This window comes from Mustela putorius, unplaced genomic scaffold (assembly GCF_011764305.1).
Source record: "Mustela putorius furo isolate JIRA1106 unplaced genomic scaffold, ASM1176430v1.1 tig00003903_pilon_pilon_pilon, whole genome shotgun sequence".
Classification (NCBI taxonomy): Eukaryota; Metazoa; Chordata; class Mammalia; order Carnivora; family Mustelidae; genus Mustela; species Mustela putorius.
Window position 1 is genome coordinate 4,608,452 of NW_025422051.1, and position 12,210 is coordinate 4,620,661.

At 42.5% G+C, this 12,210-nt stretch overlaps 1 long non-coding RNA gene across 1 annotated transcript in view; it reads left to right on the forward strand.

Annotated features, from left to right (window-relative positions):
• The window catches only part of LOC101677760, an 83,955-nt gene extending 72,071 nt beyond the window's left edge, over nucleotides 1–11,884 (forward strand). Inside the window, exon 4 of the long non-coding RNA XR_199640.3 lies at nucleotides 10,408–11,884. This is a non-coding gene — a long non-coding RNA (uncharacterized LOC101677760). The remainder of the gene's footprint in view (nucleotides 1–10,407) is intronic.
• The last annotated feature ends 326 nt before the right edge of the window (nucleotides 11,885–12,210 follow it).

Sequence of the window (12,210 nt, forward strand, 5' to 3'; positions counted from 1 at the left end):
TGAGGGCAAATATTTTGTCTCTTGTTAATTGCTGGATCCCCTGAACAGCTTGGTACCTAGAAGTTAGATGTACTCAGTAAAAAGAAATGTTGGAATGAATGAGGAATTACCTGGACAAGGTAGTTAGAAGTAAGCTGCAGGAAATGAGGATTTGCTGAGGCCGGAAGAGGACATAAAGAATCTATGACCTAGGATGTATTCTATAGAATACGTCTTAGAGCTAGGGGGTTATTGTTGGAGAAATGACCAAAAGCCCGTGTTTTCTTCTAAAGCAGTTACTAGGAAAATACAAGGAGTCGAAACTGTTTTATTTGCCACTGAGAAGGACTTGACGGTCCCGTGCCAAGTAACACAGCTGAAGGCAGGAGAAATAGCCCATCTCTCAGGCCATTGAAATGAGAATCTCGTCTGACCATCACTAGGACTGCCTTTGAGCCATCATGTCCTGGTTAATTGGCCAAATTTGTTTCTTTTCCTAACAGTACATAAAAGAAGGCAGTGTCTTAAAATCCATGGTGTTTCAGATTGGGTGAAATAGAGTGGGTCTCTTTTCTACATCTTAGAATTCTAAAACTTAAGTTTGTAAATCTTAGTTATTTCTAAAGTTAGTTAGTTTATTTTTGTCTTTGAGATTCCAGTGTGTCTTAAATCAGTGCATACTTAATGCATAGGCTACTGTAGTTGAGTGACGGTGTTGGCTTTCTTATGGAATGTTTCTCTGGTATTGAGCGTGACTAACACCATTGGTAGTAATTATCCAAAAATGAGTTTGGACTTTGGTTTGCTACGATGGGTTGAAGATACGTTTTTCAGACAGCTGCAGGTTTTGTTATTGAACTCTTTCTCTTGAAATAATTACAGGTTGGGGCACTTGGGTGGCTCAGTCGTTTAAGGGGCTGCCTTCGGTTCGGGTCCTGGGATCAAGTCCTGCTTCGGGCTCTCTGATCAGTGGGAAACCTGCTTCTCCCTCTCCCACTCCCCCTGCTTGTGTTCCCTCTCTCGCTGTCTCTCTCTCTCTGTCAAATAAATAAATAAAGTCTTTAAAATAAATAATTACAGGCTCCTAAGAAGTCACACAAATCGAATGGAGAGGGCTTGTGGAGCCATCACCTGGCTCTCTCCCATGATGACGTCTTATGTAAGATGCGGCTGTTAATGGGTCATCTTGTTTTCTTCCGATGACCCATTAGGGTAGGAATTGAGAGGAATGGTCATTTTGTCATATGGTACAACCAGCCGGTTTACAGTGCAGGGTTCCCGGTCACAGGAGGTGAGATCAGAGGCAGACACGCCGCAGGGAATTCACATATTGACTGTCCCATCACAGAGGAAATAATCCGGTTAAATTAATTTGCATTAGGGTAGGAATTGAGAGGAATGGTCATTTTGTCATATGGTACAACCAGCCGGTTTACGGTACAGGGTTCCCGGTCACAGAAGGTGAGATCAGAGGCAGACACGCCGCAGGGAATTCACATATTGACTGTCCCATCACAGAGGAAATAATCCGGTTAAATTAATTTGCATTAGGGTAGGAATTGAGAGGAATGGTCATTTTGTCATATGGTACAACCAGCCGGTTTACGGTACAGGGTTCCCGGTCACAGGAGGTGAGATCAGAGGCAGACACGCCGCAGGGAATTCACATATTGACTGTCCCATCACAGAGGAAATAATCCGGTTAAATTAATTTGCAATCTATTCCTCCAACAGAGAAACTCTGCATCGATCTGTTTTTGCTGCGGCACAGGCTTTCTTTCAGGGAAGTTGTTTTAGAATGATTGAAAATGCTCTATAAAACTCGAGTTCTAGAATCACAGAGTCAGAAGGGTCTGAAGGTCAGCCCCACTCCTTTGCTAGGGTGACGTCCCCTTTATCACCCCGCCAGGTTCCTAGTCCGGCTCTTCCTAAGGGCCTTGGTCCACTCTCCACATGATGGGACTTTTCTGACCCACATGTCAGACAATAGTCCTGCATCTCTGTGCTTTCCTGCCTTCCCTCTGCTTAAATACATCCAGACCCTTTAATCCCGGGGTACCTGAGCCCCCCTCACTACCTTGCAGGCTGCTTCTCCACAGGTTGCTTGGCCACATCCTGGAGAGAGGATAATGATGGATCAGGTATATTCATTAGAGAGCAAATGGAGAGATACAGTATAGGAAAAATAACAATAAAGAGGACTTGGGACAAAAAGCTCACCATTAAGATCATATTTTTTTTTTTTACTTTTTTTTTTTTGTTAAATATTTTTTATTTGGGTGGGGAGAGAGCACAGAGTTCTCCCCACTCAAACTTCCCCACTGAGCAGAGAGAGAGCCCGATGTGGGGCTCAATCCTAGGACCCTGAGATTATGACCTGAACCCAAGGCAGATGCTTAAGTGACTTAGCCACCTAGGCGCCCCTAGATCCTATTTTTTTTTTTTAATGAAATCATTCCTTCCTTTTCTTATTTCTCTTTCCCATTCCTATTATTTATTCCCTCTGATAAGCCAGACTTCTGTGGTGTGGTCTACATTGTGACAGCCCCATTACTCCTGTCTTCCAGCCAAGTCCCCTCCGCAGTACCTCCGCCCCACCAACACCACCACATCTTCCTGGATGCCTGGCCTCTAAAATATTGCTAAAAGTTCTTCCACACTATTGCTCAGTGGGAACCAGGTCACCTGAGCATAGTTTGTGACTGATTTGTCAGGTCTTCAATGCTTCTGCGTGAAGCATCAGATAAATCAGGTTTGGGAAGATTTCTACTGCATGAGGAACTAGATGGTCTAAGTAGGGAGATACTGGCTTGAAATGTGGGAAGTCAGATACAGCAGTATCATTAATGTGTGTTCAGGGAGCAGGGATCTGGAGAGCTGGGGTGGAGATCGCCAAGTTACCTAGTCTGAAAACATATCTGGCTCATTGTTTTTTAGATTTTTACTAATTTGAGAGAGAGCCAGTAAGCAAAGAGAGCAGGAGCAGTGGGGAGGGACAGAGGCAGAGGGAGAGGGAAAAGCAGATTCCCTGTTGAGCAGGGAGCCTGATGCGAGGCTCGATCCCAGGACCCTGGGATCATGACCTGAGCCAAAGGCAGATGCTTAACCCACTGAGCCACCCAGGCGCCCTTCAAGCACTTTCCTCAGGTGCCCCTCACATCTGGCTCATTTTACGTGAACCTACTATTGATAAATCTTTCTAGATTATGTAAATAGATCTTGACTAAAATCTCTAAAACGTTAACGTCATATGGCAGATTTGGAAGTGTGTAAGCCTGGGCCTACAAACTTGGCATCCCTGAAGAGCTGTCGTTACGGATTACAGTTGTCAAATTGAGGAGCAGAGAGGCGTGGAAAAGTTAAAAGCTCTTGCTTGTTCAGAGTGCTCTTGAAATAATTTATTTGGAGACCCCTCCCCATAAAGATTGTGGTGGCACAGAAGACATGGTCTCGTAAATAGAAATGAATTTGAAGTACGGGACATTGTGATGAAGACTATAGTCCTCGAGCTCCTGGGTGTGGAATATTCTGTAGGGGTACTAAAATCGTTGGGGGCTGCTTGCCTATCTATAGACTATCTATAGCTAAATAGACATATCGTGCCTTTCTCTTTAGATAGCCATTTTGTCCCCATGGTAATCTTTAGATTCCACGAATTGCTAAATAGATCGGATTTAAAAATACGGCATAAAAGGAAGTGCCTTTCTATAGAAATCTGGTGGGAGCTGTACCCTGACTGCGAGTAAGTGAGCCGTTTTCTTGTTCTTTATGTACATTCCAAAAAAACTGACTTCATACGTTTTGATCCATCGTTCTCTCAATAAGACTCCCTGTAAATCCTTAAAACGATGGGGATCTACGTATTTCAGCATAAGGAAGCTCAAACATTTTGTCCAGCAACTTTCTTCTCGCCGACGACTACTCTGAAAGAATGCCCATGTTTCCCCCCTCAAGGCTTTGTTGTTGTACGCAGCATTCCCCTTGGAACGCTCTGGAGAGGTGAAACTCATTTATGAGCCGTTGTTTTCATAAACTCAGTGTTTTGCTTCCAGTACTCACGGCAAGATAGTGTGGAACCTGGTCGCTACCCAGCATTAGCCTCGTTGTTTTCCCACTTGTCTCCAAGGGCCAAAGATTATCTGACAGCAACTCCGAAATAATTCCTGTTTCTGAAATTCATGTGTAAAAGGAAATTTTTAAAGGGAAGAGGGTGAGACACAAGTTCAAACTCTTAAGAATTTTTGTAAAGAGTTCTATTGATTAACAAAAGCTCTCCCAGCATCTTCTGGCAGGCGTGCGAGAGAAGGCAGTGGTTGTAATTAATTTTTAGTGAGCACCGCATATTTGATAATTGCTCTGATTCACGCTATTATATTCCTCTTCCTTCATCCACAGCAAAACAAGCTTAATTTGATTCATACCCTTAGGAAGAAAAAAAGCAAGCCTCCGATTACTCACATGGCTGTGATTCAGCTCTTGGCTCCTGCCCCCCTCCTCCACCTCCTCCTCACCCTCGCTTTCTCCCACCCTGCCACCCCCGTACTCACTCCCACCCAGTGGCGTTGCCATCAGAAAACTGAGTCAGTTCGTTCTTTACAATGGGTGGGGAAAGAAGACAACTAATAAAAAAAACTTTTCGGAGCAAAGTATACACGGCTTAGATCTGAACATCTCTGCAGGGAAATGGGCACAGTGGCTGCTTATATAACATGAAAAGCATGGAACAGAGAAGCAAACTCTCCTGGAGAAATGCTCAGATTGTCTTATATAAGTGTAGGTTGAGTCTGTGTGTGTGTTGTCGAGGTGTGTACATACATAGATAGCCAGGTGGACAGGTTTGTCTTTCTTTCTTTCTTTCTTTTTTATTTATTTGGAAGAGAGAGAGAGAGGGAGGGAGAACCAGGCTCCCCACTGAGCAGGGAGCGGGACCTGGGACTCGATCCTAGGACCTCACGATCATGACCTGGGAAGAAGGCAGATGCTCTACCAAATGAGCCACCCAGGCATTCCCACTCAGGCAGGTTTCTATTCTGTAATACTGGGATTCTTACACAGGCGGTATGCAAAGGTAGCCATCTGATCTCAAAGGGTACTTTGTTCTAATCAGAGAATGAATCTAGCAGCTGCTCAAAGATTTTGGATCATTGTAACGCATAGGTGATAACATTGCTTTGCAGCCTTCTACCTCCAAAAGACCAGTGTGACTTGGAGGCCTCAGATTGTGGGGTTTCCTGCCCGTGCGAGTTGTAAGATTAGTAACTGGGGATGGCTGTTCACCCTTTGTGGTGACAAATATTATTGGGGCAGCAGTATCTGTTCATTCCCCAGGGGTTTTCTCATTTATTCCCATTCTCCAGATGAAACAGAAGCCTTGGTGTGAAATGAGGTGACTTTCCCACGTCCCCACAGGTGATAGTCCCAGAGCCTGTCCTGGGACCCAGGTTGTTTGCATCCTGACCTGTAGTTCTGGTTTGTGGGAACCTGACCCAGTTGGATCATTTGGTATTTTAGCGATTGCCTGGGGACAGGAGTGGTAGCCGACAGGGAGTTCTCTGATGGAGCTCCAAACCGGTCTTTCACTGAACTGTTGAATCAGGTCTCTGTGCATCTTGGAACCGACACATAGGGGAACAACATCAAACCTTTACGCCCCCCAGACTCTTCATTTGTAATCCTAACCACCTTCTCTCTGTTTTGCTGGCTCCTCCCCTGCCCCCCTTACTTTACCATCTGTCTCAAACATTGCCTGGGTAAAGACAAGTTGGAGCAGTTGCTCGCCCTTGGACAAAACGTGGAATTACTTCTTGTATCCCCCAGAGCAGTGTTGAGCACACTGGCTTTGGAGAGTTCCATATCTATAAAGTTCACCTGAACCTCTGAAATATCTGGTTGCTGTCCTTTTTATCATTCTTCAAATATGTTAGATGATGGCTGGAAATGATTAGCTTTTGTTAGGGTTTTGGGATGCTTGAATTTCTTCATATAGTTTTTGTATGGAAATCCATGTAGTTTTCTCCTTTTAAGACATGAAATTTCTTAATGAAAGACCGACCACATAGGAGAAAATGCATGCTGAGGTTGTTTTTGTTTTGTTGTTGCTGTTTTGTAACCCCTTCGCACCCTCCATTCCATGCTTTTCCCTTAGGGTAGCTATCGTAAAGTTTTATGTCCTGTGACCCTGTAAAGAGAATAAACAGTGGGTCTTGGGCACTTTTTAAAGAAATTTAAATTCTGTTTAAATTCTGTTAGCCAACTTGTAATATTAGTTTTTGATCTCAGGTACTTTTTCCAGAGCCTGGACCCAATTCCTCACACCTCTGTTTGCAGACCCCATGCCCCCCTCCTCCGGGACAGAGCCCTCGTGCTCACCTTGGTCTTTGACCTTTTCTGGCTGAGTTTCCATGTCTTGACCCATCTGGGCCGACTGGAATGAAAGTTCATTTTGAATGTCTTCCCTGGCTGGCCCTGACTTGGTTCTGTATGGGATTTTGGAAATTCTGAGAAGTTTGGGCAGAAAGACCCAAACAGATGTCAAGTGTAAAATCAGGGGAGTATTGTAAACTACTGAAACTTTGGGAGCAAAATATGCCTTGGCTAGGTGTTTGTCATCTTTGGTAAAATAGGTTAGAAGTGATCCTTTAAAAAAAAAAGTTACAAAACTTTATTTTTCTCATGCAGAAATGTGGTTTGGGGAATGACTAACGTGTGTATTACTCTAAAATGATGGCTCAAAGAGCCGCCAAAGGGTAGAGGTTACATGATAATGATAATAGAAAAGCCAACCTTTAGGGGTACCTGCCTTACTCAGTTAAGTGTCTGGTTCTTTTTTTTTTTTTTTTTTTTTTTAAGATTTTATTTTTTCTTTAGAGAGAGAGAGAGCATGAGAGGGGAGAAGGGCAGAGAGAGAAGCAGACTCCCCATGGAGTTGGGAGCCTGCTGTGGGGCTCCATCCCAGGACTCCAGGATCATGACCTGAGCCAAAGGCAGTTGCCCAACCAGCTGAGCCACCCAGACACCCAAGTGTCTGATTCTTGAACTCAGCTCAGGTCTTGATCTCAGGATTGTGAGTTCAGGCCCGGTGTTGGGCTCCATGCCCTAAAAAAAGGAAGGAGGATGGAGGGAAGGAAGGAAGGAAGGAAGGAAAAAGAAAAAAAAAGACAACCTTTATGTAGTGATTATTATCTGTCGGGCAGACACTGTCCTCAGCACTTAGATGTATTATATTTTTAACCCAGGTACTACATCTAGGCATGGCAGAGCCAGGAATCGAATCACAGCAAGTCTGACTGCAAGCTTTTAAAATGTTATAGATTTTTTTAGATGCCAAAGTTTTAGGTGTTTGATTTTTATTAACGTTCTGTTTTCATAGTCTGTTTTTATTTCCAGTGAAAGCCATGTAATTATAGATTTTATGTTCTCTGTATTGTACAAAGGTAACTTTCCTTAAGCCAATAAAATTTTACTCAAAAAAAGTCAGTGGCTAGATTAATACATCCCTTTTGAAGTATGAATATGTTTTAATAACTGAACAAGAACTGTGTATGCACAGTTAAAATACCAAGACTTCAAAAGTGTAATTGGGAAACACACTTCTTAATTGTAGTGTGTGAGTTTAATTTCTGAAAGTCAATTTTATATGTAAATTTAATGTAGGGTTTATTCCAGGAAAACCCTATGGGGAATTCTTTTATAAAGCGAATAGTCAGCTCCTGAATTAACTCTTTTTCGCTGTTTCAGTGTGTGTGCTCTTCTCTCTGGCTTCATCTACCAATTTGAAAAGCAGATATTTGCACAGTTCTATATATTCTAGAAATAGAATGTATTTTCTATATAGTAACAAAATTAGTTCCCCCTCAAGGCATAATCAACAGTAAATGCCAAGCCTTAGTCCAGGCAGTTGCTGACTTTGCTCAAGGTTAAAGGAAGTATGCTGAAAAGAGATAACTGTAGTGAAACTGCTCAGGCCGAGCCTTCCAGATTTTTTGTGTGGGGAATTGCACTTCTTATTACTGCGTTCTTCCTGTCTGCGTAATACCTGGGAACAATTTATTCCATGTCTTGCCACTCCCATCTTGGTAGTAAACTTTTTCCTGAAGAGGAAGAGTTTTAGGCCTGCCCATTTATTTAATTGGAATGTTCACAGATGACACTTGATGATTTTCAAGTTTTTCTTGTGCTGCTCATAGCAGGTTGGGATTGAAGCTTGGTGCGAGTGTGCGTGCGTGATGTGGTTGTATCGTACTGTGTGTGTTTGAGTGAGTAGCTCAGGTTAGAATGTGAATCGCTGTAAATGCAAAAGTGAAAGCCTCAATGTGGCTCTCATGCTCCCGACCACTTCCTGAAGAACCTGCCACGTGGGCCCCAGACTTGGACTTGAACTTGAGTCCTCAGGACAGAAAGAGCCTGAGTCCCCCCACGGGAAAAGCCTCTGGTGGACCTAAATGCATAAAATCTGTTGACTTCTGTTATATGAACTCAGACATTTGGTTGCCTCAGTTTTAAGAAAAAGTTTCAGGGAGAGCCTGGGTGGCTCAGTGGGTTAAAACCTCTGCCTTCGGCTCAGGTCATGATCTCAGGGTCCTGGGATCGAGCATTGCATCGGGCTCTCTGCTCAGCAGGAAGCCTGCTTCCTCCTCTCTCTCTGCCGGCTTCTCTGCCTACTTGTGATCTCTGTCTGTCAAATAAATAAATAAAATCTTTAAAAAAAGAAGTTTCAGGGGGTAACTATGAAGTTTGAAATATCTGGGAGCAGAGCCAAAGCTTTGCCATACCTTAAAAATAGTCTTGCAGCTTCCTCATTTACGCGATCGTGTCCTTTGAAATCCTTTAGAACGTGCATTCGGATCCTATAATATACAAGTTACAAAGGAAAAATGTGAGCTTGTCAGATTATCTGTAGTCACCAGGCTAATAAAACTGAGTCACTTCTAAATGGGCTGCACTTACGCTACCCTCCCATTCTAGGGAAAATGTGGCCGGGGGAGGCAGTGTGAGTCATCACCTGGTTTGTTTGACATACGCTTCCTTCCATAAATTGGGAATGGCAAGCAGCACAGGGTTCTGGGCTTGCCTCAGAGAAAGAGCTGTTGCAGCCTTCCTTGCATGATCGAAAACGGGCCCTTAGGTTTGAAGGATGAAGCTGAGCCCATGTTTGGGCTTCAGATGGCGAGGGAAGGAGAGAAACCGAGAGACCCAAACAAAGAACATTTGTAAGTACCATTTGAGTTGGGAGGGCGATGGCAGCAAAGAAAGGGTAGGGGGTTTTCACAATTGAATTTTTTCCCTAGGACAGAAATATTTAAGAAATAGATTGGACGTAGTAAAATAAAAATAGATTGGTAGCTACTTCATGGGGGGGCTCATGTACATTCATAAGAGCGTTCTTGATGTGAGCAGTCTAAAATGATTACAAGAGAGTGAGCACGGGGACCGGGGGGGAGACATATATATAATTTGATAGTTAGCATTTCAGATTTGCAAAGTTGTTATGACCATGTTGAATTTTGCCAGAGTTACCCAACCATTTTGAAAGAAATGCCTTTTGGTTAAGAAACTTTTTTTCCGTGGCAGAGTTTGAATCTCCTTCAGGGATATTTTGAGGGGATGGGAAGAGAAGGGGACTTAAATGTGCTTCACACGTTTTCCTACAGGAGTTTTGCAGAGGTTCCCTGGAGCCTTTTAAAAGAAAGCTGTTTAGAATGCAAAATTGTCGGGGAGACTGTAGAGGAAGGAGGAATATATTTATAGCTGAAGCGCGTTTGTAAACTCAGCGTCTGCTTTGGGATTAATTTTTAATATGTGCCAGGCATTCTTCTGATTTCCATCCTGGCTTGGTTGTGGCTCTGTCTCCCCGTCTGTGAAGCTCGGGTGTTCTCTGGTCTAAAGCCGGAGTTGTCACAGCCTGGGCGTTTTCTGTTTCGGCTTATGGCTTTTTTTTTTTTTTTTTTTTTTTTTTTCCTGAATGAGTGTCCTTTGTGTAACCCCAGTAATTCAGAAATCCTGCAGTCATAGGGACTGCCCTGTCACGTGACTTAGGTACTAGGTGCTGCCTGTGATTGGTCAGCTCCTAGTTGGCGGGTCCCTATAAGAGGTCCCGCTTCCGCTGTCCAGCCAGTCTCCTCCTGTCTGAAGTGTGGCTCAGCAGGGGCAGAGGTGGGGGGGGTGGCGGCGGGTGTCCAGTGATTCAGCCACATGTGATACATGACCAAGTAACTGCTTCCTTGGGGTCCGCACATCAGTGGAAGACACCACACTGGTTGTGGCTGACTTGATCAAACTCTGGCTCCCCGAACTGGTAACTGTCACTTTAATATAGCTTACCGATTAAACTCAGAAAAATGCAGCTAAATTTTTTTTTTTTTGCCAGGAACTTGTGTGGACTTACTCCCTGTTCCCCCCCACCCCCTCTTCTTATTCGTTTTGTAACAGGAATGAAATGCAGTTAACTCTTTAGAAAACTTTCGCAGGAGAAAAGTGCCTCGTGTGATCTGGAACAAAGACATTTTATAATCAGATTTATCAAGCTGCGAAGAGGGAGTTTTAGCGAACGGAAGCAGCAGCATTCTGTCACCAGGAAATACTGCTTTATCCAGAATTGGTAAGTGAAAAGAGGCATCGCCCCTTAATAGATATCATATGTTGTATGTGGGAATTGTAAAATTGTTTACAGACCCCTAACAACTAGGTTCAACCAGAGAACACATAAACAGTGAGGAATTCTAGAAAGAAGTAGCCCAAGAATATAGCATAAAGGCTGAGAAGAAGCCAGGTTATTTAACAAAGATGAGCTGGGCTCTACCGGTTAGACAAATATATGTAATATATGACTAGATGGCTTCCCCCCCTTTTTTTTAGTGGGGAGAGACAAATAAAATGCGTTGTTTGGTAGAGTTGGGGCATTGACATTGCATGGGTGTGGATTTCCATTTAGTCTGAATTGAAGGAATGCTTTCAGAATCACTCAGCTCATCCTCCTGTCTCTCTCTCTCTACCCAAGGATGTCAAGCATTTAGTTAGAACTCTACTAAAGGAAAGTTTAAGTAATGCATTGGAAACATTTCCTACTGATGGTGAAGGGCAGATTAATCTGGTAATAGCCTTTTTTACATTTGTGTCATGAGTTTTAAGGTTGCTCTATTTGATTACAATTAGTACAGCAAAAGGGTGGGTATTTCTAAATGGTCCATCAGGTTTCGAGAGACTGTGATTAGTAGTTCTTCCTGGTAGACATGTGTTTGTCTGTCTTCCTCTGAAACAAATTCATTTTTGTAATCTTGAATCTGAGCTGCCCCGACGTTTAAAATTTCCAGAAAAATACAATAAAGCTTTGAATACTCGTGTTATACACAAAAGGTTCTTATTTGTAAACTATAAAAAAAAAAAACCCATGATTTTGTTTTAGGTAATCTGATTTCTTGATTTGGCTTTTTAAGAATGATTGTGCCGGGAAAGTGGAATAGAATAAGAAAATATACTTAGATGGGTGGGTTGGCTTACCTGATCTTACTGGTTTTCTTATTGGTCAATAGAAGCAATCATGTGATGTCTACTCATAGAATCAGATTAAAAAAATGTTATTTAACTGCTAGAGATTATATAGGTAGTTTTGGTGATGTTCCTTTATGAATGTGACTCTATATACTTGAAACTGTTATTGACAGAATGGTAAGTTTGGGGTTATTTATATAGGATACAATGTTATTTATTTGTTTTTTAATGACCTTAAGCCAAATGGAAAGTTGACTCTGAATGTCTGACTTTTGCTTCCTATTCTGTTAATTTCGAAATCTGAAAATCCTTAACCTGAAAGGGAGAAATGTATAATAAAAAGCAGGATAGCAGTGTTGCAGTTTCTCTCTGTTGACACTGGGGTGGGGTGAGGTTGGAGGGGAGGGAGATAAATCTAAGAGGATCTATTAATTATTTTTTTCTTACACACTTTGAAAACTAGTGTTTTAATTATTATTGGATTAATTATTGTCAGACTAGTAATTCTCAAGACTTTTGCATAAGGATTTATTTTCAAAGAAATAAATAATAAGCAAGGTGAACAGAGCCGTTATGGGCAGATCCTCTAATAAATCAGATTGGTGATCCAAATGTGTGAATATTACAAGTTATTTTACTTAATTAAGGTGTGGCCAAGGATGGGAAACATGCTTCTTAGTTCCATGAAGCCCCTGAATTTGTGGGGTTTAGAATCTTAAAGACAGAAAACTGGTGACAAAGCTT